Consider the following 26,590-nt stretch of genomic DNA (forward strand, 5'->3'; position numbering starts at 1 on the left):
AAGAGTTTTATGGTTTTAGGCCTTATGTTTAAGTCTTTAATTAATTTTGAGTTAATTGTTATGAATAGTGTATGATAGGGATCTAATTCCATTCTTCCCCATGTAATTATGCATTTTTCTCAACACCATTTATTGAACAGACTATCCTTTTCCTAGTGAGTATTCTAGACTTCCTATTCAAATACTAATGGATATAAATGCGAGGATTTGTTTCTGAGCTCTCCATTCTGTTCCATTGGTCTATGTGTGTGTTTTTATGCTAGTAACATACTATTTTGATTACCATATCTTTGCTGTATAGTTATCTTAAGTTGATTGTTCCAAAGCAACCATATTATACAATTTCTCCTTAAAAATTTTCAAAGATTAAAACAAAATGTTCAGAATGCATATATTACACAAAGCATGGCATATTAAATTTCACAGATCTTGTTTCAATTTTTAATTTCATTCAATAAAAATCAAGTAATTATCATGTATAAATATTTTCCTTTCTCAAATTTTTCTAAAATTAAAATAATGTCAAATATGTCTACTAGCACACATCCAAATATATGATGTATTTCAAAATGATTTATAAAACTATATATTAGAAAAATAGATGAAAGGTAAAATAGTATATTATTTGACAGATATACCCAATGTTAACTATTGTTTCTTCACAAACTTTACTTTCTCTGGTGTGGGTTTATTTATCATACTCTTCAAAACATTAGGGAAAAATTCCTGACCCCAAGAATATATAGAAATAATAACCATTTTGCATTATCTAAGTCTAGAATGACAAAGTCCTTCAAATATATGACTATAAAAAAGGTCAATTTTTCTTACTTGCAGGTATTATACTGCTCCATGCCTCCTTTCTATATTGTATAGCTCTATTTATGAAACGTTTTCTCCAATCCCATCTCTAGCTAATTTATTTCAAGTCATTCTGAAATATCGCTGGGGTATTGCTTCATTTAGGAAAACTTCAAATTATTTTACAATTATATTTACCTGTCTAATTTGATAACTGTAATTTCTTTAAACTGTCAATATCTACTTACCTACAACCTAAAAAACTGAATAGCATGTGGGTAGTTCGGAAACTTGTTGAACAGGACTATTGCCCTGGTAAGTTCAGCACTTCTCATTGACATGACCAAGATACATTTCAAAGTCAATCATGCACACGCTACGTGCCATTTGGTCAATGGTGATTTTTTTCATTGAAAATTCATGTCTTAAATGTGTGTGTGTGCTTGTGTGTGTGTGTGTGTGTATATATATATATATATATATATATATATATATACAGATAATTAGTTCTAAGGTAATTTGGAGACTTGAATCAGAGGCTCTATTGAAAGTTTTTAACCACCTTTTTACTCTTATTATATAGCAGCAGAGCAATGTGTAAATAGGTCACTTAAGGATTAGACTCGCATTAAAAATCTCTCATACTGAGAGAAAGAAGAATCCTTGATTTGCTTTATGTTTTAAATGTAACTTTTAAAGTTTTATAGATTTTTTATCTTTCACTACAGAGAAAGATATAGCTCTGATAATTACACTGCTTTTCACAAATTATCAGAAGGATGTAAAATGTATTTACTGACATTAAAAAAGTTACTCTTTTGGCATCATTATTTGCTAATGAGGTTGTTTCACAATGTTTGCAAGCTCATGTGACAGGGTGACATTTTATTATATGAATAAGGTCAGCTCTGTTACTGAGTTTGTGAAAGGAAAAAAAAAAGTCTTCTTGAAAGTTGAAATTATTGATATTAAATACATTTAACCCAAAGCTTGCTTTAAAATCAAGAAATGGCACCTGAAATTCATGTAGATACTCTAACTTATGAGGTGGAATTTCAGCAATTATGAGGCAATGTCAGGAGGTACATTGAGGATAGGAATCAGCCATGTTAAGGGTTATTTTCAAGTTAATTTTTGAATGGTACAGTGGCTATTATTTTAGAGAACAAGACATACAGACTTATAAATGGAAGTGTAAAGTCTGCTCTGTCTTCCTTGTGCTTCTCCTGCCTTCATCATCCACTGCCATTAAAAATATCAGGGGACTTCCCTGGTGACGCAGTGGTTGAGAGTCCACCTGCCGATGCAGGGGACACGGGTTCGTGCCCCGGTCCGGGAAGATCTCACAGGCTGTGGAGCGGCTGGGTCCGTGAGCCATGGCCGCTGAGCCTGCACGTTCAGAGCCTGTGCTCTGCATGTATGGAGTAAGTATAATGTGAGTGTTGTCCTTTAAGATGAGCAATATTTTGAAAGATTAAAATGTGGAGTCAAGTTAATTAACATACTTTTTCATCACATAGTAACATTTTTTGTGATCAGAGCACCTGAGATCTACTCTAAAATATCTGCAGGAAATGTCAATGAGGAGTTTTTAAAAATTCCCTGCTATATTTAAATGCCCCAAATTAGACATACCATATAAATCTCTTAGAACAATTGTATGAAATTATAAGTAAATGTTTTAAAATTATTATTACCAATACAAATTCTGAATATTATATTGTCCTTAAGTAAAATATTAGTATATCTTAAAACTGATTTTTTTTTAACATAGAAACTAATTGATGGCACATTTACAAGCATATTTACTCATATGTTCATCTGGTCCATTCTAACAAAATTGTATACTCAGAATAAGTAAATTCGTATTTTTCCACTGTAGGCTCAAAAGTGCTCTCAGTGATAAACTACCTACATATCCTTAATCTTGTCACTTTAGTAGCGTTGCCCACAGACTTTTCTCTTGAAAATCAAGTTGCTGAACTGATTAATATCTACTCCCTTTCAAATCTGCAAAACTATTATGCCGAAGACAAGGTGCTGTTTGGTGATAAATATTGTCTCTTAACAGAGAGCTATGAATTCCAAGTAAGAAAAACAACTGATGGATATAAAATGAGGAAATCACAATCAAGAAAAAGATTATGTTTGAGGCTAACAGGAATCTAACTCATTCTGACTTATTGATCTTTCTATCTGCAAGGCTTAGCATGCTGAGATTTACGCTACTTAAGATATTAACTAACTAATGGCCTTTCTAAAATAATTTTCACTCCCAATATTCATACTAAACGTAATGTTGTTTCTTAACTTGTAATCAAATTAATAAATGCACATACTGTAAATATTAAATGGTATTGAAGAGTTATAAAAATAGTCATGTCTTAACTGACCAAGTTCCACTTCCCAGCCCTGCTTCTCTGAGGCAATCACTCCCACATCCTTTTACTTTTTCCTTTGGTATTCACCCCATTTTTCTAAATGCATGTTTTATGACCATTTCATAATTCATTGATTTTGATCATTACCAATTGACTTACTATAATAGTAAATGAAGATTTAGTTCTTCAGTGTTCTCTCTCCACAGCCTCCCTTTTTGCGCTAATATTATTATATTGCTCTCTTTGATTATTGTCTTACTCAAAGATGATTACATTATTATAAATATGTAAATACTGTTCACAGCTGATCTAGAATTTTTTTTGCTTATGCACCTTAACAAAATTTTCCTGAAGTTTATAATACCCTTTTCTTGTACTTAGTTTTTTTTTTTATTTTTGCAGTACGCGGGCCTCTCACTGTTGTGGCCTCTCCCGTTGCGGAGCGCAGGCTCCGAACGCGCAGGCTCAGCAGCCATTGCTCACTGGCTCAGCCGCTCCGCGGCGTAGGGGATCCTCCCGGACCGGGGCACGAACCCATGTCCCCTGCATCGCCAGGTGGACTCTCAACCACTGCACCACCAGGGAAGCCCTCTTGTAGTTATTTTATGCTCCTATTTTTAAATTTCCTGAAATCTTCCAATAGATATATAAACGCATACATGTGTTCTAAGTGTTTACAAGGAACTTATTCCTTTCATTCCATTTCCCCATTGTATTCTCTGACTTCCCATTTTTCAACCTCCATTATTTGGATGTTAGACATTCTAGCATATTCCCTATTTGTCTTATCTTTTTTTTTTTTGGTAATTTCTATTTCTTTATTTTTTACTATATTTTCTGAGAAATTTTCTCAATTTTTCTTCCATATCATGAAGAATGTATAAATACATATTTTGAAAGGCTCTTTCTTATTTCCCTTTATATCACATATTGTTCCAGTTGTTCTCTATAGAAAACTATTCTAGATTCCTACTTCATAAATATGTGTAGATATGCAGAAGTGCTGAGAGATAATAATCTATTATCTTCTAGCATTTCTGATACCTAAACATGGAGATTGAGTCTGGAGGTTCAAATAATCCATTTGCAGACTTTGCTTCAAGACCAGGGCTTCATTCTTTTTTTATTATTATTATTTTTATTTTCTTACATTCGAAATGTACTTATGAGTTTTGTGGGAAATTACTATTCATTTTTAAAATATCTTTATTGGAGTATAATTGCTTTACAATGGTGTGTTAGTTTCTGCTTTATAACAAAGTGAATACATATACATATATCCCCACATCTCCTCCCTCTTGCGTCTCCCTCCCACCCTCCCTATCCCACCCCTCTAGATGGTCACAAGGCACCGAGCTGATCTCCCTGTGCTATGCAGCTGCTTCCTATTAGCTATCTATTTTACATTTGGCAGTATATATATGTCCATGCCACTCTCTCACTTCATCCCCCTTCCCCTTCCCCATGTCCTCAAGTCCATTCTCTATGTCTGCGTCTTTATTCCTGTCCTGCAGGGCTTCATTCTTATGTCCTACTCTGCTTCATATTCCTGAATACTGAGACTTTATCATTCTTCAAATTTATTTTTTTAGTTAGTATAGTTGATTTACAATATTGTGTTAGCTTCAGGTGTGCAGTAAAGTGATTAAGTTATACATATATATGTACGTATCTATATTTTTTCTGATTATTTTCCATTATAGGTTATTACAAGATATTGAATATGGTTCCTTGTGTTATGCAGTAAATCCTTGTTTTGTATCTATTTTATGCATGGTAGTGTGTATCTGTTAATTCCATACACCAAATTTATCCCTCCCCTGTCCCCTCTGGTAAACATAAGTTTATTTTCCTATGCCTGTGAGTCTGTTTCTGTTTTTGAAAACTCTAATTCGAAAAGATATATGCACTCCAGTGTTCATAGCAACACTATTTACACTAGCTAATACATGGACGCAACCTAAGTGCCCATGGACAGATGAGTGGATAAAGAAGTTGTGACATATATATATATATATATATATATATATATATATATATATATATATATATATATATATATATATATAATGGAATATTACTCAGCCATTAAAAAGAATGGAATCATGCCATTTGCAGCAACATGGTGGACCTGGAGATTATCATACTAAGTGAAGTAAGCCAGACAGAGGAAGATGAATATCATATGATGCCACTTATGTGTGGAATCTAAAAAATGATACACATGAATTTATTTACAAAACAGAAATAGACTCACCGACATAGAAAACAAACTTATGGTCACCAAAGGGGAAAGGGAGGAAAGGATAAATTAGGAGTTTAGTATTAAAATATCAAAAAACTAAAAATAGAACTACCCAAAGACCCAGCAATTCCACTCATGGGTACCTATTCAAAAAAAAAACAAAAACAAAAACACTAATTTGAAAAGATATACGCACCCCAATGTTAACAGCAGCACTATTTACAATAGCCAAGACATGGAAGGAACATAAGTGTCCATCAACAAATGAATGGATAAAGAAGAGGTGGTACATACAATGGAATATTACTCAGCCACAAAAAGAATGAAATAATGCCATTTTCAGCAACATAGATGGACCTAGAAATTTTCACACTAAGTGAAGTAAGTCAGACAAAGACAAATATTATATGACATTGTTTACATGTGGAATCTAAAAAAAATAGTCCATGTTCACTTTTGACTCATGTGCTGACCAGCTTCATTCCTGCTTTGGAGATAACAGGGAATTTATGCTTCCCCAATATCTACCTGGGCTTTTAAAAGATATTGATTCACAGATGATATGGTTTTATGACTTTTTAACTAGATTCTCTCCCTTCTCAGAGAACAGAACCTCTTTTTTGTAAAAAGAAACTTTCATTTTTGTGAAACTTTCTAGCAGTATGATATTCCATTTCAGTCAGAATTACTCTAAGAAACAGATGTCACACTTAAGTAATGTGAGGACAGTTAGAAGAAGAACTGTCTTTTCCCAAAGGTGTAGGTAGGATTACTGTAGTAATCCAGTGATGTGCACTCTGCTAATACCCTTCTGCTTGAAGGTGCCAATTAAGGGAGTGGGCATGAGAGCCAGCAAACACAAGAGCTATGCCTCGAGATTCAACTAACAGAAGCTGTTAACTTAAATCGTGTTTGGGTGATTCATCATCATCTTTAACCATTTAAAAAAGATGAATGTTGCTGGATAACTACATCCATGTTTTCAAAACATTGTGATTATTAAGGAATTTTTGTCTGTTCATAATATTCAGAGGTGATCTAGAGACATTTCTTTTAGTTTGATGTTATTAACTTGGATACATCTTGACTCCTTTGACCTGGATAGCGTGGATCTCTGTTTTTATTTTATCTTTATTTATAAAAACTTTACATTAGCTGTTTTCCTGTACAAAATTGTTATCATTTAAAAATTTGAGCCAAGAAAATATACGTTCACTATAGATCCACTATGAAAATAATCACCTTGTGCTAAACGATGATTATTTTCAATCTTTTTGAACAAAAATTCAAACTGTTTATTCCCATGTTGATTATGTAATTTGGATTTTTTCTAAAATTTTATAGCGTGATCTTTTTTGTTATTTGTTGCCATTAGAATATATTTTAAACACAATTTTAATGTTGTATAAATCTTAACATGTAGCTCTCTGAATACATTTAGTTATTTCTTCTTGTTCAGAGACATGTTGGTATCTGGAGAATTAGATATTCCAGAAAGAATAGAAATGTGGATTCTCCCAGGTGAGAGAGCATTCCCCCCCACCCAGGAACAGCAAGAAAGCCAGTGAGCAGGAATGCAGTTGAGTTTGGAAAGGAGTAGTTAATGAGGTCAAAGGGGTAACAGGAACTGCTACACACTGCAGCTTTTATTCATTTTGCTCTGGCCTTGGAGACATAGACTCGAGAACATCCACAGCTGCATGCAAGGAAAATACATTCTGCCAACAGCCGCATGAATGTAGAAAAGGTCCTGAGCCTCAAATGAAATTTGAACCCTCATCTAATCCCTTGATTTCAGCCTGGACAGACCTCAAGGAAAGGATTCAGCTGACTAATGCCTGGAAGCTTTACTCTTGAAAACCCTGTTAATAAGTGTGTGGCACTTTGTTAAGAAGCAATAGAGAACTGATACACGGCTCTAGAGAGCTTTCATTCTACTGTATTTCAATGCTTCCTATATAAGCCTTTTCTGTAAGTATCCAATTCCATTTATCTAATTTTTTCTTACAGTGATAAAAATATTTTCCGGTACTAATCAGTTTTCTAACTACCCAGATTGCAGGAGACACCTTTAAACATAAAATGACTGCCAACTCATTCATTTTAGAAGTTAAAAGCCACTGCTGTACAACACTATTGCCTATGATCTGGAAGCACAATCTGCCAGCTTCCTACCAGTAACATTAGAGCATTTACTTTCCATATAATAGTGCTTGATGACAAATATAGAACTAAAAACCTCTGTTCATTGCGTTCCCCTGAAAGGTATATTTTATGGTGGTGTATTTTATTATTATTATATTCTTTGAATATAGTAATATATAAAATAAATTTGTATAAACACACAATCTTTGAGGCTTATTCTCTGGCCTGATTTCTAACTAAATACCATCCACTATAAAGGCTTTTAAAGCTTGATGGAAGGCTAAAATTGTATTCCATAAAGAGAACTAAAAATAGACCACTTTTAGAGCTTTATTGATGCTATTATAAGACAGGAAAATGTTTTCTGTAAGTTTGAATTTTACCACACACTTACATGTAGGTACAAATCAAGTTACTATAGCTTTTCTTGAAAAAGCAACAACAATTTGAATTCATTTGAGGGTAACAGGTTTCGAGGGGGATAAAAGCTATTTCAGCAAAGGAGAAAAAAAAATCTTCAGGCAAATAATGGAAGAAAAGAAAAATGAACATGTTTAAGGCAAATAATAAAGAAAAGGAAGGAGAGAAGCAAAATGTTAGGAAAATTTTAAACCTCGATCTAGCATGTGGTTTTATAAGATACCAGTTACCTGTTAATCTGTGTCCTGTTGGGGGGAAAACATCTCTTTGACATTACTTCATCCATAAGATGAGTTTATAGATGTTTCAAGTTTGGTCTGGTGTGTGGTTATAGAAAATGTTCAATAAATATTAGCTAATATTAATACTATTATTATACATGCTATATTATAATTACTGCTATTGTTATTTCTTCAGGGGTAATCTCTAAGAGGGCATGACTAAGAGTGATTAATTATATTAGTTATATTTTTACATAAAAAGAATTAATGTCAAGGATAATTAGACTCCTTCCGGAAAGTAACAGTAAACAATGCATTGAGAGTTTTCAAACTCTCTACCAAACCCTCTTTGAAGAACGAAGACCTAGCTTTTCTTTGAAATACAGGAATTGGGAAAGACACAAGCAAAATCTGAATCCTGGACTCAAACTTGATCTGCCACAGCTGGGGTCTGATCCAACTTCCAGGATGTTGCCTTGAGACCACACTTAAACTTCCTGCTCCCCTGAAATGGTAAACAGGAAGCAAAGATTACAGTGATCAAGGAGGAGAAACTGATGCTATGGTGCCATGTGGAATATGCATGTCATTATGGAGGATAATTGTTCCAGGACCTCTTAGAGTCTTCTGTCTCATGGCAAAGGTTGAGGGGACAAAAGAGGATTGTTGTAGGGATTAAGGCAATTTCTATCTTTTCCTTTTCAGTTACCATGCATAGGAGTCTCTTTTCTTTCATAGATACTTTAGGCTACAATATTAAAATAGCAAAATATATGAAAGCAACCTAAATATCCATCAACAGATGAATGAATTAAAATGGTATACATGTGTGTGTGTATTTATATGTGTATATAGACAACTAAATATTATATATATATAGGCAACTATATATATATATATATATATAGAGAGAGAGAGAGAGAGAGAGAGAGAGAGAGAGAGAACTAAATATTACTCAGACTTAAAGCAGAAGGAAAGCCTTCCATATGTGACAACATGGATGAACCTGGAAGACATTATGTTAAGTGCATTTAGCCAGACACAGAAAGACAAACACTGCATGATTCCATTTGTATGAGGTATCTAAAATAGTCAAATAAAGAATACAATGGTGGTTGTCAAGGGCTTGGGGAGGCAAAGGGAAATGGGGAATTGTTTTTAATAGGTATAAAGTTTCTGTTATATTTTGGAGATCTGCCATAAAATGTGGTGCCTATATTTATTAATACTGCATAGTACACTTAAAAATGTGTTGAGGGTAGAATATTGTGTTCTTACCATAATAAAAAATCAATTAATTTAAAAATAATAAATAAATTGTCTTGTTACCTTGTAAATCCTTGAGGACAGAATTTTGTCTTATCTATTGTAATACAATTGTCTCTTAGAACCTTACCTGGTGTCTTGCAGTGGTCCAATAAATGTTTGTTGAACTAAACAATATCAATCATGTTTAGGATTGGTTACATGGGAAAATATGTTTGTCACATAAATTTAAATATGTTAAACATTTGTCACCTTAATAATTAACTTTGGGGAAATAATTAAAAGAATTAATCAGAAAGAACTGCCTTGTGAACAGTACAGTGAATTCCATATACACATTACCTACATTAAAATAATGCTATCACTTAGCAGTTTTTGGAACTAAAATTAAAGTTAACATACTGCATTTAGTCTTTGTATTTCTTTTTCCAAATCAATTTTATTTATATGTAATGTATAAGCAACAAAATGTACATTTTGAGTGTCTATCTTGATGTGTTTTGACAAATGTATACACTCACATAATCACTAGCTCTAAAATAGAGGAGTTAAATCATGTCAGCCAGTTCCTTGGTTTCTCCACTATAGTTGAATTTTGTTGAATTTTATGTGGAGATCTTGCTAAACTCATCATTAAATTAAGCACCTGTGATTTTTTTTAATGTTCTATTTTTACAATTGTTTAATCTGACAATAGAAGATAGTTTTATTTTTTCCTTGCAATCCTAAATCTACTTTTTTCCCTTATCATACTGGCTAGGAACTTGTAAAATGTTTGTAGAAGCTGAGATAATTGACAGGCTAATCTTTATGATATCACAGGGAAAGCATTCAATATTTCATCACTAGCGGGATTTTGAGTATGGAATTTTTGTAGGTAGGCTGTATCTGTTAAAAATAATACTTTTGAGGCTTCCCTGGTGGTGCAGTGGTTGAGAGTCCGCCTGTCGATGCAGGAGACGCGGGTTCGTGCCCCGGTCCTGGAGGATCCCACGTGTCACGGAGCAGCTGGGCCCGTGAGCCATGGCTGCTGGGCCTGTGCATCTGGAGCCTGTGCTCCGCAACGGGAGAGGCCACAACAGTGAGAGGCCAGCGTACCGCAAAAAAAAAAAAAAAAATCCTTTTTTTACTAACATTTTGTTGTTTTTTATTATCATTACTAGTTATTAAATTTTACCATGTTCATTTTATCAAAAATAAAAAAAAAATAATCATCTCTTGAGGTAATAATAATTGTATATTTGTTCTCATTTCCTTGTTAATGTGACTGGTTATACTAACTGATTTTGAATGGAAAAAAAAATCCTTCTGGAAATAAGTCACATTTTTTATTTGTTTTTTATAACACCAAACCCTATTTGTTATTTTGTTTAGAATGTTGGTGTATATTTTTATGTTATTGTCCTGACAATATCTTTCTTGTAAAATCCTTTGTAGATTTTTGTATCAAGCTTATCCTGACCTCATAAAATGAATCAGGAATATACCCTCTTTCTTTATTTTCTGCAAGATCTGGTATAGAACCATACTAATTCTCCTTAAAATTTTGAAAAATTGCCAGTTAGCCCATCTGATCCTGGAGTTTTCTTTGTGGGAAGGTTTAAATTAAGGGTTCTGTTATATTAGTAGATATAGAACTATTCAGATTGTCTTTTGTCAGTATTGTTAAATTAAACACTTCAATTTCATATAGATTTTCCCCCCAAATGGCAAAAAGGTATACATAAAATTATACTATTATTCTGTTAATATTATCTACATGATTGATAATAAAGTCTCCTTTTTCATTCCTTATATTATGTCTTATCTCCTCTCCTCTTGTTCCTATCCTCTAACTGGTCAGCAAAATTCTAAAAATGGAGAATGATGGAGTAGAGATATTAAATATGTCCAGAAAAAACTAACTTTGGAACATTGATTTTGTTCTGTGGTAGGGCCTAGAGGTCATTCTGTTTGCCAAAATGATCTATGATATGCTGTTGAGAGGGACAATATCATCTTTCATTCTTTCATTCCAGGGATACAGCATAAAATCACATCAGTACTAAAAATCTCATAGCTGCAAGGGGTGGCAATTCCATTCATATCTCTACTCAGTTTACTAGAATGATCCCTCAAAAACAGATCATGGTGGATGAGAGTGGACAATTTCAGTCACTAAAAAGTGGCTCCATTTGCAGTTTCTGTGTAGATCAATGACTTTGGTGGATCAGGTTAATAGGTTTTTATGTAATCTTTGCTCAGAAAGTTCTGACTGTGCAGACATATGAAAATATTTATGAAGCATTGCCTCCTGTCAGCAATACAGAAGGACGGGTTTCAGAATCTAAGTAGTTGACAAACATCAATTGAATTATTAATGGACATGTGCACATATGTTTTCTACATTCTTAAGCATGCAAAATTGTACTATTAAAACATGAAATTAGTCTAAAAAATAAATAAAATATTAAGTCCAGTGACTAAGAGTTGATAGGCTATAAAAAAGTTGGTTTAGTCTTATATTCTTTACTTTTCCTCTTTTCTTTTTGTTTAATCAGCACATATATATATATGAAAGTATATAGTATATATATATATATATATTTAAAATATACATATACATTGCACTGACTATACTGCCCTATCATTGAAATGAAATGTTTAAAATAAGTTACTTGAATTCTCCTAAAAATGACATAATTTTTTGGCCAATACCATCTAGTTCTAAAAGAGAAAAATAACTACCATGGTGTATAAGGTTTAAATCATATTAGATATCATATATATATATATATATATATATATATATATATATATATAATCTGCCCCCTCAATCCATTTGTAAATTATGCCACAGGTTATCATAATTACTTAACAAAATATAAAGATTATAGTAAACTTGGTGTGTACTTGTGCTGCATAGAAAATACAACATAGTTACTAGATAGATGGGTCGTAAATTGATAGAAAATTGTGAAAATATTTGTTACTGAAAATACATTATTTACATCCACAGATTATCTTTCTATGGGTTGTAACACAAAACTGAAAAGTTACCTTGTTATGAGGTGTTACATGCCTTAATGGCATTTATTAGAGTTGGATTCTATCTGTAGTTTACTGAAGGGTCCCTTCCTACCTGAGTGAGTAATTTCAGCCCTGCAGATTATGAGCCTCTTTCTAAACCTATGATATTCAATTGATGGTAAAGCAATTCTTGTTAAAGTCCAAAAATAACACTAAGCTGAGTGCACAGGGACTGGAGGAACTAGATGGGGTATAACTGGCAGAGATACTGAAGAATCAATTGCTCTGATTTCACCAGTTGGTAAATGGACCAGAGCCGATGGCGTAAATTGAAAGAAATAGTTGGAATATTCTACAATGGCTCTGCTCCAGAGCATGTAAGACAACTTTACTGAACAGTTTAAGCTCCAGACAATTACATCCCCAAATTCAGTTAATATCTTCCTGATATGTCTCTGCACTTTACATATCACATTTGCACAACATAAATGCTTTGGGTCACACTTTGTATAGCTAACAGAACCATTGTTATCGGTACTTTGTCAAAAGTGCCATATTGATTGGAAAAAATGTTTCTAGAAAAACAATTACTACACTAATTATAGCCTAGTATAATAATAACCTCTTCCTTTTCACATCTTCATGTTTAGACTCCAAATTGTTATTGTCATATGTCTGTCATTCTAATGTTAGCTGACTTACACGAAAAAATGTCAAAGCAGCAAGGATCTTTTCTTGCATAGTTTTATTTTTACATATAATTACTTATATATTTAATACAACCATGAATTTCTATTTGAGTAATTTAACAAATAGAAGTTAAATGACCTATGATTTATCTTTAGTTCCATTCATTGAATTTTCAGGTTACATGTGAAATTGTTATATGGAATTGCTTACAGTTATTTTTTCTTATATCAATCATCTGTGGAGACTATTTTTGTATGACTTTATACATATGGTATATAATAAATTTCCTCAAATCTAACAAAAATTAAGTGTTTTGAAATAATGCATTTTGCAAACTGTGCATGCAAGTGGTTGTTTGCTTCAAAACTTTATAATTAAGTTTATTAGCATCAGATCCAATACATGGTGCTTTAGAATGAAGAAATCATAATAACTGAGTGCAAAGAAGTTTCATGTGAAGAATCATATTTTTCTTGGTCTTTGCTGTACACCCAGTGTTTATACTATATACAGTATGTAGAAGGCATCCAATAGGTATCTGTTGAACGCTAAATGAATAAAGGGTCACACTTTGTGTATATATATATATATATATATATATATATATATATATATATATATATATACACACACATATATACATTATATATATAATGTATATATACACATTATATATCAGAATATAATTTTCTGATACTTTAAAGGCAGAAAAAGTAACATTCAGAAGTTGCAGGGATCAGAATTAACCTGATTTATTTAAGTAGGGTCTTTAATTGCCTAATAAGTGAGGCTCTTTGCTTGGGAGTGAGGCTAAAGTGGTAAATATAACAAGTCACTGAACTAAAGTTTCTTTAACTTAGTGGTCAAGACAAGTATTTACAAAAAATGATTATGGTAAAATCTCTGTAGATTTATAACATTCTAGCTACTGTTGCCAAACGTTCTTTTAACCAGAGTATGTTTGAACAAGATAATATCAAAATTCTCTTTCAACTTAATATCTTCAAATTATCATTCCTTTAAACATCCGAAATAGTTTTGAAATGTATGCAAAAGTATCTTATGCCAAATTTTCTAGGGAAATTTTATGACTTTATGAATAGGCATTTCTGTGGCAATTAAAAATTACAATATCTATGGACTCTCTAAATTCATAAAATTTTCCTAGAAAATTTGGCAAAGTGGTAACTATGTGAGGTGACAAGTATGTTAATGTAGCTTGATTGTGGTGATTATGTCGCAATGTTTTTGTATATCAAAACATTAAATTCCACCTTAAATATAGATGCAATTTTTATTTGTCAATTTTTCCTCAATAAAGCTGAAAAAATTAAGTCCTTTACAGTATTGTCATTTTATTGGCCATTTGCATATCTTGTTTTTATTTATTTATTTAGTTTTTACATCTTTATTGGTGTATAATTGCTTTACAATGGTGTGTTAATTTCTGCTTTATAACGAAGTGAATCAGTTAAACATATACATGTTCCCATATCTCCTCCCTCTGCGTATCTTCTTTGGAGAAATGTCTTTTGAAGTGTTTGCCCATTTTGTGTTTGAGTTATTTGTGTATAAGAGGTTTTAATTATCACCAAATTTTTTAAAAAATCCTTTTCTTACTCTGAGGACATTTAAATTATCTGATACTAACAAGGCACTAAAATTAAGAGAAATACTCCTATTTCAACTTCCAATATGTACAACATTGTGTATAAATTAGCATTGTTATTGTTGTAGGCAGTATTCTAAGATGGCCTCCTCCATTATCTGTACTATCATGTCCTTGTCTAATACCCACCCCTTGAATGTAAGATGGTTTAGTGACTTGCTTTTAACCAATAGAATACAGCAAATGTAATGAGATGTTTCTTCTATACTTGGGTTACAAAAGTTTGTGACTTCTACACTGCCACTAACTCTATTGTCCTTTCTTTCAGCTTGTATGCTTTGATGAAACAAGGTACCATTTCGGAGACACCCTTTTGTCAAGGAAATGAAAGCAAACTTTTGTTCAGCACCCCCTGATGAATTGAATTCTTGCAGCTACCCAGTGCACTCGGAAATCTACAGTCAGGTCCTCAGATGAGACCCCACTCTGGGCTGACACCACAATTTCAGCCTTGTTAGAAATCCTAATGCAGCCATACCATATCTAAATTTTTGACCAACAGACTGAAATAAAATAAATATTTATGGCACTAAATGTGTGGTAATTTATTTTGTAGCAATAGACAATTATTTCTCCTAATGAAATTTTCTATATGTGTTGAAATGATAAAGAAATGAGTAACCCTTTTAAAATAATGTTAGAATAGCTTCTACTTAATATAAAATAACACAAGTAGATTTATTTATATATCAATTGAAAAATTAATCTAGACCAAATATTTAGACAAGAAAGATTAAACAGTACTCACAACGAAGCTATGAAAAAAAGTATAATAATGTGGAAATACATGGATGTGAAAATAAAACAGATAAACAAAAACTATTTCCAAATTTATGTAAAATAATGTTACCTGATGACTCACAAAGAAATAACATTTGTATCTCAAAATATATATATTATTGAACTAATTAAGTATCAAAAGATTCAAGAAAGTTTGCTTTAATTGATGAAACTCAGTGTGGGCAAAGATGCAAGGCAATAGCTCCATCTATTACTTATGTCTTTTGGGGATGTATCACATGTAATCACATGCTGGGTTTGTTCCTGCCCAGCCTGTGTTTCATCTTTAGAATAGTTACACAAAACTATGTTGCTCCCTAAGGTAATGGGTCAATATATCCTTTTTTTACCTCGTAAAGCTAGAGGAGACCTTACCAATCCATATTTTAGAAGGAAGCATTCAAATTTTCTTTCCTAAAATTTTGAATTTACAGTCACAGTGTTGAATTCACAGAATGAGAGAGTGGTGGATTCAAGAGCAGAAAGAAAATGAATCTAGCAACCAAAGTCAAAGGCAGGAAAAAACTAAGAGACAGAAGATCTTAATTGTTCTCTAGCAGTGTCTGTTCTGAATAAGGAAGAGAAGAGCATACACATATAACTAGCAAACGCAGTGTGTGACAGAGAAAGAAAACTCAAGTAGTGAGGCTAGTCTGATGAATTCCCAGCAGACATAAGCCCAGGGTACTGACTGTAAATAAATCTGTGTTTCTTTCTTCTAAGTAACTCCTTATTAATACTTTAAAAAAATTTGGTGGAGTCTCATTATTTATCATATGAATATTAATTAATTTTTCTTTATGAGTCAAAATCCTTTTCTAGAAATCAGTCTTTAAGACAAAAATTGACATTTGGTAATATATGATGAACAAAAACACTTTAAACAAACACAGCTGCAACCAAATTGGATAGTTACATACATTGTAATATTTTCAGTAAGGTTATAATATGATGTCTCATGTGATTATTATTTGCTATGGGCATGATAAGTGATTGAGACAAAATATTAAGGAAATAAAAAACATTGAGAAATAAATATTTAAAGTTTAAAAAATAAAGGTAAGCATATAAATCCTAAATGTTTAGGTACCACACTGACATTTTTCTTTTATCAATATAGTATATGTCTTAGTAATTTTATTTACAAAACTCATGTGAGGTCTAAAATGGACTAAAGTGTTTTCAGCTTTATATAAAGATATTTTTGTAAGCTGGGTATTACAGTTTTAAGGAAAAATTTAAATTTTGAATGAAATGAAGAATTTTCATCATTCTTTGACTGGTAATTTGCATTTGTAGATGATTTGATTGCAATATTAGTCTCCTTTTATGTACTATACATAATGTATATATATATATAATATATGATGTGTATATATATATATACATGTATATAAATTAAAGTAATGAAACATGGTTCTATTTAGTATGCTAGGCAGAATGATAATAGAGCCTTCTTTGATTATTAAATAAAAGATAAATATAAAATTTATATTGATATATATTTATATATATATCAATATATATTTATATATATTTATATTTTAGTCAGTGGTCAAAGAAGGTGAACTAAAACATTCTGACTCTTAAGCACTAAATAGAACTATGTCTCCTTCATTTAATTGGGCTTTTTGTTCCACATTAAACACAGAGTGACTCATGCCCGGGTATTCTAATCTTTGGTTTATGTTCATGACATGAAAGTTGCCTAGAGTACTCATACATGGGCCTTCATCTAAGTTTTGCCATAACCTTCCTCTTCCACAGTTTCATCTGTTACTGTCAAATAATTATTCTGTAAAAAACTATAATTACATATTTCATCTCTAGTTTCAAAAATAACAGTTAATAGCTGAGTAAGTTTGTGTCAGTTTTTAAGCTTTTTAGAATGACTTTTCCATGTCATTGTTTTGTTTTGCGTCATTGTAACTTCAAATAAGAACTCTAGGAAAAATTGCTGTCTTCACATCGAAAGCAAATAGATATGAACAAATATGGTACAAATATTTCACATGTGTGCTTTGCTTATAGAACTAATGATTCTCTAATCTCTACTCCATTATTCCAAGAAAATACTTATTATTAATGTGATGAAAGAATTGTGAAATGGGAAGTCAATGTCAAAATATTCCCATATGGATTAAACATGAAATTTTAAAGATGCAGCAAATGTTTATTGATGATGCCCCAAATTATCTTTGAGATATCTTCAGTCAGCCATGAGCAAAGAGAAAATTGGTCATATTTAAGTTTTTCAATATGAGCAAAAAACATCTTACATAACTCAAACTATGTAATTAGCATAAAAGACACACTGGGGCATATAGATAGAAACTATCTGATACAATCAGCTAATTCTTTGTAATAAAATAATGCAACCACCCCCATCACTGACAGCACCCCTGCTGCTGAGTCTCCACTCTGCCTCGACCCCGGACAGTGGCCAGAGGAACCCCATCACCTCCTTTCTGCTGCATTCCTCAGCCTGGCCTCTGCATCTCCAAATGGCCCTAGTTACAGGAGGTAGCATGTGGAAATGATCTGGCCAATAGTGAGGGAAAGTTATGAGACCTTGAGACACTTGGAGTTTGATCTGGAGCTGCAAGCAGATGCTGAAATCCCTCACCTGGAAGCCTTGGCTGCTGTGAAGAGGGGTGGAATCAAGATGGCATACTAGGAGGATATGGAATTCACGTCTCCTCACAATTAGGGCACCTACCAAGCACCGGAGGGGGACCACAGACACCTAAGGGGATGAGAGGAGCCACCAGTGACTGGTGAGCTCTCCTTTTGCTTGTTCCCCACCCACTTATTTGTTTTTTTTCTTTTTTCTGTTGTGGTTTTATTTTATCTTGTTGCAGTTGTTTCAATTATAGTTTTATTTTTCCTAATATATTTTTTATCTTACTAATTTTATTTTGTTTTTTATTCTTTGATATTGTACAGCTCCTTTTTTTCTTTCTTTTTTCCTTTTTATTTATTTATTTTTTACCATACCACAAAGCTTGTGAGATCTTGGTTCCCAGGCAGGATGTCAGGCCCAAGCTCCTGTGATGAGAGCTCTGCATCCAAACCACTGAACTAACAGAGAATCTCAGACCCCAGGGAATATCAATCAGAGTGAGACCTTCCAGAGGTCCTCATCACAGCACCAAGACCCAGCTCTATCCAACTTCCTGCAAACTCCAGTGCTGGATGTCTCAGGTCAAACAACAAGGAAGACAGGAATACAGCACCACCCATCAAAAACAAAACAAAACAAAAACAAAACAAAAACAAAACAAAACAAAAAACAAAAGAAAGAAACAACAAAAAATTATGTTCGAGACAAAGGAGCAAAGTAAAAACCTAAAAGACCAAATAAATGAAGACGAAATAGGCAACCAGCCTGTAAAAGAATTCAGAGTAATGATAGTAAAGATGATCCAAAATCTCAGAAACAGAATGGAGAAATTACAAGAAACATTTAACAAAGATCTAGAAGAACGAAACAGCAAATAAACAGTGATGAACACCACAATTAATGAAATTAAAAATACTCTAGAAGGAATTAATAACAGAATAACTGAGGCAGAAGAACGGATAAGTGAGTTGGAAGATAAAATGGTGGAAATAACTACTGCAGACCAGAATAAAGAAAAAAGAATGAAAAGAATTGAAAACAGTCTCAGAGACCTCTGGGGCAACATTAAAGACACCAACATTGGAATTACAGGGGTCCCCGAAGAAGAAGAGAAAAAGAAAGGAACTGAGAAAATATTTGAAGAGACTATAGTTGAAAATTCCCCTAATATGGGAAAGAAAATAGTTAATCAAGTCCAGGAAGTTCAGAGAGTCCCATGCAGGATAAATCTAAGGAGAAACATGCAAAGACACATAATAATCAAACTATCAAATATTAAAAACAAAGAAAATCCTCAACAAAATACTAGCAAACAGAATCCAATGACACATTAAAAGGATCATACATGATGGATCATCAAGTGGGGTTTATACCAGGAATTCAAGGATTCTTCAGTATATGCGAATCAATCAATGTGATACACCATATTAACAAATAGAAGGATAAAAAACTTATGATCATCTCAACAGATGCAGAAAAAGCTTTTGACAAAATTCAACACCTATTTATGATAAAAAACTCTCCAGAAAGTAGGCATAGAGAGAATCTACCTGAATATAATAAAGTCCATATATAACAAACCCACAGCCAACATCGTTCTCAGTGGTGAAAAACTGAAAACATTCTTCTAACATGAGTAACAAGACAAGGTTGCCCACTCTCACCACTATTATTCAACATAGCTTTGGAAGGTTTAGCCACAGAAATGAGAGAAGAAAAAGGAATAAAAGGGATCCAAATTGGAAAAGAAGTAAAACTGTCACTGTTTGCAGATAACATGTTACTATACATAGAGAATCCTAAAGATGCTACCAGAAAATTACTAGAGTTAATCAATGAATTTTGTAGAGTGGCAGGATACAAAATTAATGCACAACAATCTCTTGCATTCCTATACACTAAAGATGAAAAATCTGAAAGAGAAATTAAGGAAACCCTCCCACATACCATTGTAACAAAAAGAATAAAATGCCTAGGAATAAATCTACCTAAGGGGTCAAAAGACCAGTATGCAGAAAAGTAGAAGACACTGATGAAAGAAATTAAAGATGATACGAACAGATGGAGAGACATACTATGTTTTGGGATCGGAAAAATCAACATTGTGAAAATGTCTATACTACCCAAAGCAATCTACAGATTCATTGCAATCCCTATCAAACTACCAATGGCATTTTTCACAGAACAAGAACAAAAAGTTGCACAATTTGTATGGAAACACAAAAGACCCTGAATAGTGAAACAATCTTGAGAAAGAAAAACAGACCTGGAGGAATCAGGCTCCCAGACTTCAGACTATACTACAAAGATAAAATAATCAAGACAGTACGGTACTGGCACAGAAACAGAAATATAGATCAATGGAACAGGATAGAATTCCCAGATGTAAATCCACGTACATATGGTCACCTTATCTTTGATATAGGAGGAAAGAGTATACAATGGAGAAAAGACAGCCTCTTCAATAAGTGGTGCTGGGAAAACTGGACAGCTACGTGTAAAAGAATGAAATTAGAAACTTCCTAACACCATACAGAAAAATAAACTTAAAATGGATTAAAGACCTAAATGAAAGGTCAGACATTATAAAACTCTTAGAGAAAAACATAGGCAGAACACTCCATGACATAAATCACAGCAAGATCCTTTTTGACCCACCTCTTAGAGAAATGGAAATAAAAACAAAAATAAACAAATGGGACCTAATGAAACTTAAAAGCTTTTGCACAGCAAAGGAAAACATAAAAAAGATGAAAAGACAACCCTCAGAATGGGAGAATATATTTGCAAATGAAGCAGTAGACAGAGGATTAATCACCAAAATATACAAGCAGCTCATGCAGCTCAATATCAAAAAAAAGAAAAGAAAAGAAAAGAAAAGAAACCCAATACAAAAATAGGCAGAAGACCTAAATAGATATTTCTTTAAAGAAGATATACAGATTGCCAACAAACATATGAAAGGATGCTCAACATCACTGATCATTAGAAAAATGCAAATCAAAACTACAATGAGCTATCACCTCACACAGGTCAGAATGGCCATCATTGAAACTCTACAAACAATAAATGCTGGAGAGGGTGTGGAGAAAAGGGAATCCTCTTGCACTGTTGGTGGGAATGCAAATTGATATGACCACTATGCAGAACAGTATGGAGGTTGCTTAAATAACTAAGAATAGAGCTACCATATGACCCAGCAATCTCACTACTATGCATATACCCTGAGAAAACCATAATTCAAAAAGAGTCATGTACTGCAATGTTCATTGCAGCATTATTTACAATAACCAGTACGTGGAAGCAACCTAGGTGTCCATCAACATATGAATGGTTAAAGAAGATGTGACACATATATACAATAGAATATTACGCAGCCATAAAAAGAAATGAAATTGAGTTATTTGTAGTGAGGTGGATGGAACTAGATTCTGTCATACAGAGTGAGGTAAGTCAGAAAAAGAAAAACAAATACCGTATGCTAACACATGTATATGGAATGTATATATATATATATATGTATATATATATATATATATATATATATATATATATATATATATATATATATATATATATATATATATATATATATATATAGGTTCTGATGAACCTAGGGGTAGAACAGGAATAAAGACACTGATGTAGAGAATGGACTTGAGGACATGGGGAGGGGGAAGGGTAAGCTAGGATGAAGTGAGAGAGTAGCATTGACATATATACACTACCAAATACAAAATAGATAGCAAGTGGGAAACAGCCACATAGCCCAGGGAGATCAGCTCAGTGCTTTGCAACCACCTAGAGGGGTGTGATAAGGAGGGTGGGAGGGAGATGCAAAAGGGAGGATATATGGGGATATACTATGATTATAGCTGATTCACTTTGTTATACAGCAGAAAGTAACCCAACACTGTAAAGCAATTATACTCCAATAAAGATGTTAAAAAAAAACCAGAATGCAACCATAAAAAGACTCTTTTCAGTGATTAGAAATTGAAGTAGTTTTCAAATATTTATTTCAGGGTTAAACAATGTAATTTCCCATTTTAAATAACATTTCAAAGAAGAAAAAGAAATGTCACATTTTAAACATTTCAAGATCAATAAAATTAGATTTATAAATGTAAGCTATGTAAAACATTGTCACATTATTTCTTGAAGTGAATTAATGTAACTCAGATACTTTATTGAAATAATCATTGTGGCCTGTGGATGAATACCTGATTGTGATATGATTTAAAACATGTAATAACTCTCTCATAAATATACTAGCAAAACATCTATTTTCATGAAGTAACATAAATTAAATCTTTAAGGAGAAATAAATATAAATGTAGAGCACTATAAACATTTCAGAATACCATGAATCTTATGAATAGAAAGAATGCTAGAAAAGAAATTATATAACCACCAATTCAGATTTCAAATAGCATTCATTGCAAAACATCAGGATTTTTTAAATTGGACAAATGTCAGTTGTTTGTGAAAGACCTCCAGACACAGGCCACCAGGAACACACCTTTAGTTGAACAAGTTAGATTTATTACTCTTTGCCTGAAAGGAAAACACATAGGGAACTATGGGGCCTCTCAATAAGATGGCATTAGAAAGATCTATTATAGGAAGGAACTTTGGGTAATTCTTGGAAGGGTCCAAGGAAGTCGTGCTTGGCTCATAATTGGAGGCTGTCCAGAAGTGGGACAATTTTATGATTGAGTATATCAACAAATCTTAGTTATAGGAAGGGCAACCTGGGTAAAGAAGCAGCTGTCTTTTATTTTAGTGGAGAGAGAGGGAAATTTGATATTTCATAGGTTTCACAGTGACCTTATTTTGTCACATTTATCATCCACTCGAAGTGACTTGATGTTGGTATGTTCTGTGAGATTGTTTATGTTCACCAGGATTATAACATGGTCCAGCTGTGAGCATCAAGCCAGTTTATAATAACACTGAGCTCTAACTGCAAGCGCCTGTAAGCATCAGACCAGTTCCAGAATGATAGGGGTTGTTTTCTTTATCAGAGTTTAGTGCAGCAGCTAGTTAGCTATTTAATTCAAAACACAAGGGTTCATAAAATTATTTAGTGACATTTCTAAAACTGATGCCAATTCTGTTGGATAATTTATTCATATTTCATATGATAACGTTATGTCTCAAAGAGTTTAAATGAGTTGTTAATGGGTCATTACTGATTCTAGTCAGGATCAAGAAGCAAGCTCATTTTTTTTGACCTGAGTATTGTGTGGTGTCTTCTATACCAGTTTACTCTCTCAAATGACATGTTATATATTCTTTTTGCAGCCTTATTGAGGTAAAATTAACAAATAAAAGTTATATATTTAATGTGTACAAGCTGATATTTTGATAAATGCATACAATGTGTAATAATTAACGAAGTCAAGGTAATTAACATAACCATCACCTCACAGAGTTACCATTTTCATTTTTGAGTGAAGCTAGGAATGAGAACAGAAGTTCTACCCTCAGCGAATTTCAAATATACAATCCAGTATTGTTAACTGTAATCGCATTATTGCACCTTAGATCTCTAGAATTTATTAATCGTCCATAACTGAAAATGTGTACCCTTTAACCAACATCTCCCCATTTCCCCTTCTCCACAACCCCTGGCCACCATTCTACTTTCTGCTTCTGAGTTTGACTCTTGTGATTCCACATATAATTGAGATCATGCAGTATTTATCTCTCTGTTTCTAGTTTATTTCATTTAGTGTAATGTTCTCCAGATTCAACAATAGGGAGAGGACAGTCTCCTCAATAAATTATGCTGAGAAAATTGGATACATACATGTAAAAAATGAAATTGGACTGTTATCTTACACCATAGTCAAAAGTCAACACAAAATGGATAAAAAAATGTAAATATAAGACCTGAAACTAAAAGTCCTGGAAGAAAACAGAAGAAAAGCTTCATGACTTTGGACTTGGCAATGATGTCTTGTATACGACACCCAAAGCAGAAACAACAAAAGCAAAATTAGACACATAGGACAACATTAAACTAAGAAGTTTCAATTTTCAAACTCTCAGGACTTCCCTGGTGGTACAGTGGTTAAGAATCCACCTTCCAATTCAGGGGACACAGATTTGATCCCTGGTCAGGGAATTAAGATCCCACATGCCGTGGGGCAAGTAAGCCCACAAGCTACAACTTCTGAGTCTGCACGCCACAAATAGAGAGAAACCTGTGTGCCACAATGAAAGGTCCCACGTGCTGCAGCTAAGACCTGACACAGTCAAAAACAAATAAATAAATATTTTAAAAAATTTATTTTCAACCTCTCTTCAAAAAATCAATATAGTTTCTTCCCTTCACAATTGGTAAAAATTCTGCTCTTCAAGGAGGATGACCTAACATATTTACCAAATATAAAATTTTTATATTGGAAAATTCTGGAAGCAGAATATTATTAAGTTCAGTCAATAAAATTTGACAAGGCATTAGAAATAAGGAGGCAAAATTATCATTATTTATGGATAAGATTTAATGTTTTACACATCCAAGAGTCAAGCTTGAGAAACTATTAGTAACATGAGGATAAACTATAAAGAAGGTTGAATACAAAATAAAAATACAAGTATATGAGCCATATATATATATATATATATATATATTTTATATATATATATATATTTGAAAACTACCTCATTTTTCAAAACAAAACAATAGACTAAAAGTAGATTTTACAATCAACGTGCATGTATTTGGAAGAGAAAAAAATTAGATGCATCTAGGGGACACAAAGTAAGTTGTCCTCTCTCTCAATAACAGATGCATGTAAAGCACAGGCAGAAAGAGTGAGTCAAGAGAAACCAAGAAAGTGTACCTAGAGAGAGAAGGTGAGAGAGAAAGAGAAAGAGAGGGAGGGGGAATGCAAACTCAGAAAGTACGGTGTTCTATGTGACAAGTGAACAGAGTTCACTAAAATCCAAATATATAACTCTCATCTTTTCTTTAACATAATTTGATACATTTCTCATACTAAAATTCCCAAATTTTTTCAGCAATCCTATGGTCCCTCCATATTAGACCTATGGAGTACCATTCTGATACCAAAAGTATCTAGAACTCTCTAGTAGTGCTTTCTTTTAAAACTCCTTGTCCTTTTCAATCTGAGACTTATTTTCCTGGACAATGTCAAATTGTGGTGAATCCAACTATTTTGATTCCTCACATCTATATCCATGCACCTCAACATTGCTGGGATAAATAACTGAGGCAAGTCAATGAACTTCACTGCATCATGACCACTGATACAAATGGATGCTTAATGCTGCTTGATAATTCTCATATGCTTGTTGCTTAGGCTGTTTTCCTACTTTCAGGGAAAGTGTGTAATTATTCTGTAGAGATAAAATTAGCAGGTATCCTAAAGCTATGAGTAAATATGCACAATGTATGCTACAGTCAGAGAGAAAACACTTTATATCCTGATACAAACTGAAAATGAAAGAGCATGTGTCCTTTCCTGTTAGTTACACAGACCATAATAAAACACCTTAATCTCTGACTTCTGAAAAACTGATGACCCTGTGTAATAAAAAAGTGATATGATGTCCCAAAAATATGAAGATCATGAAAGAATCTGGTGTCTTTTCTACCATGAACACACTATTTATATGGCAGATGATTTTGATGCCATGTACCATGGCTCTTTGGCCTGCTTCTGATATCAGCTGAATCTGTGCATGCTGTTAGCACCTTACTGTGTGCCCACTTCAGATAATTCTATTTATTACTGCTTTGGGGTCTTCTCCATACTTCCTCAGCCCACAGGAGCCACAGTCCAAAATACCATTGAAGGTAACTTTCAACCAGTCAGTGTGCAAGCAAAGATAGAAATATTCCATTCTCCCAATCTTTGTACTGATAAATTCAAGAAAACTTAAGCTTTTGGCATTTCCCAGCAGGATAAGCTTCTATTACTTAGAGAAACATCTATAATTATTGTATTAAATATTTGGCTTTTTCTCACTCCTTATGTCTTTAGACAGACTGATTTGATAATTTTGGGTTAAAAACAAGAGTTCCATGGGAATAAATTATTTACATATTCTCAAAGTATCCCCCCACAACACTAATTCATAGTAGATTTACATTGGAAACTCCTGGTACACACACTTTACATAAATGATCTACATGAGCATCCCCACTGTTGGCATGAAGTGATATCTTGTGCCTCGTGTTATAACACACTGAGCAAAAAACAGCATGACAACTGGGCTGTTCCTGTCAAAGATATACAAGCTAAATTTAATCATGGTAAAACTAAGAAAAAAAATTAAAATATTTACACATATTGTACACAATAA

This window comes from Grampus griseus (assembly GCF_964374135.1).
Source record: "Grampus griseus genome assembly, chromosome: 3".
In the NCBI taxonomy this organism is placed as follows: domain Eukaryota; kingdom Metazoa; phylum Chordata; class Mammalia; order Artiodactyla; family Delphinidae; genus Grampus; species Grampus griseus.